Raw genomic sequence first — 2,498 nt, 5'->3', positions numbered from 1 at the left:
ATACTTTATTTAAAAGCACATTCACCATGAAAAATGCTAAAGCATTCACCACCTCTGCCTTAAATGAGCGCTGACATTTCTTTAGAGAATAACGGGTTTTGGTATTGAATAAAGTATCTTTCAAGAGAATTTCTAGATTTCATTAGGACTCTTGTGGTTTAACCCCAGCCAGCAATGAAGTGGGATGGGAAGAGAGAATTGGGAGACTAAAAGGGAGACAAGACATGGGTTGAGATACAGACATTGTAATAGGGAGAGCAAAAGCTGTACACACAAGTAGAGCAAAACAGGGAATGCATTCACCCTTCCCATGGCTGGGCAGGTGTTCAGCCATGCCCAAGGGAGCAGAGCTGCATCACAGCAGTGACTTGAGACGACAAACACCATCATTCTGAACATTCTCACTTTCCTTCCTCTCCCCCAGCTTTACATGCAGAGCATGAAGTGACACGGCCTGGAGTGTCCCTTAGGTCAGCTGTGGTCAGCTGTCCTGGCTGTGTCCCCTCCCAAATCCTTGTGCACCCCCAGCCTTCTCATTGGTGGGGTGAGAAGCAGAAAAGGGCTTGGCTCAGTGCAAGCCCCACCCAGCAATAACAAAAATATCTGTGTTACCAACACTGTTTCCAGCACAAACCCAGAACACAGGCCCACACTAGCTACTGTGAGGAAAATTATGCCAGCCTAAACCAGCACAGTACTTTTAATTTTTTACTTTTACATTTTTTTAGTTTAAAAGTGTTTCAAATCATTAGAATAATCATTGCTTTAAGCTTAGTTGTCTTTTTAGAGGATTCAAACTTGGGGTTTGCGTGCTGGCACTGCATTTTTAATGTAAGGAATATATAAAATTGAATTATGATCATTCCCCCTAAAGGCAACCACTAATTTTTAGCTTCAGCTCTGCATTTCTGCATATATCTCATAGGTGTTACCACATGCAAAACAAGAGACTTTGATGTTTAAAAAGAAAAAGCCTTTTTATAATTTGAAACTCAGACACCTTTGATAATGTCTGCATAGGAATACTTAGGAAGAACCAGAAGTTTAAATGGTCAGCTTTGAACTTTATGAAAGATCATATACTTGTGTCTGGAATTGAATCCTGACCTCGCTGAACTGAATAAAAATTTGTTAGTAATTAACTGAAAAGTGTAGTTCTTTTCTGGTTGTTTGTTGCCTGAAATCTAACAGATTTTTCTTGAACAAATGCTGCTTGTCATTTTAGAGAGACAACAATTTGCACTTGTAAATTTACACATAAATACAGATTCTGTACTTACTTAAAATTCAATGAGAGCAACTGCCTCAGATATGGTGAGCTCAAGGTTAAAGCTGTATTGCATTGTCTGAGACATTTGGATGAGCCATTTGCTGTTGGAAAAATGTGAGAGAACATAAAAAGTGCAAGTTCCAGTTCATAATAATATTGATCTTTATTCCCTGGTGATAACCATACTGGAGATTATAATACAAATCTAAGTGAGTTTGTCTATTGAGTAAGACCATCTTTAAGTGATGCTGGGAAAAAAAAAGTATATCAGAGGAAGGCACTTTGAATTGCAGGATCAAGGTACATTTTTTATCTGAGCCAATTTCTTGTATGGAAATTTATTGTAATAGCATTTATCTTGGAAGAATACTACCAATAGCATTATGGAACCCAGCAACCTCAAGTTTTCAAAAAGAAAGCCATACAACCATTGATCTATGGGGACAAAGAATTTTGTCCTTTTTCCTCCTTCCAGAAAGGGAAGGATAGCATTTTATATGAACACAAAAGGAGCTTCTGCTGTTCACACAGTCATTACCCTTCTGAAAGAAGGCAAATGCTTGTATTCAAGCAACTGTAATGGCATTTTATACTTCACTTAATATGGAAGATTTTAATAGGGAAAGGTGCAGTAAGTACTGCAGAACCAGCATAATACAGTTTAAAAATAACTGTCCCCCAAGTGTGCATAGTTCTATGGGTATCAAATGGCTGAAGCAATACAAGAGTGACTTACTAAGATTAAACATGGAAAATATAACCTAAATATTGTGCCATGTCATTTATCTTAGAGGTCACCTGCATGCTGATGTCCTGAAGTGGATGTACAGTTCCACAAGGCACAAGGCAGTGGAGCTCAGCAAGAGCTGCCAGCAGCAACAGGTGCTGCTGCTACACCACAGTGAAACCCCACCCCAAAATGCACCAGAGTGAAGGAATCCCAATTCCCTCTACAGGCACTGTGTGTAAAGGCAGTATGTGCCTTTTACAAAGACTGCACAGTGTTTGCTAACAAATTCTCATTGATGGCTAAAGTATTGTACAGCAATATGACAGATGTACTCCAGCCTCTTTTACACACACACTTTACAGCTGAGACAAGCATTCCCTGTCTTAACTTGTTAGTACTTTAAGAAATATTTCTAAAATACCAATGTTATGCAACAAACCTGCTTCCTTTATTAAAGGGTCCCTCTTTCCATCATTCAGTTGACAGTAGATACTACCA

This window comes from Cyanistes caeruleus, chromosome Z (genome assembly GCF_971803275.1).
Source record: "Cyanistes caeruleus chromosome Z, bCyaCae1.hap1.1, whole genome shotgun sequence".
NCBI lineage: Eukaryota > Metazoa > Chordata > Aves > Passeriformes > Paridae > Cyanistes > Cyanistes caeruleus.
Note: the sequence above shows the minus strand (reverse complement) of the source record.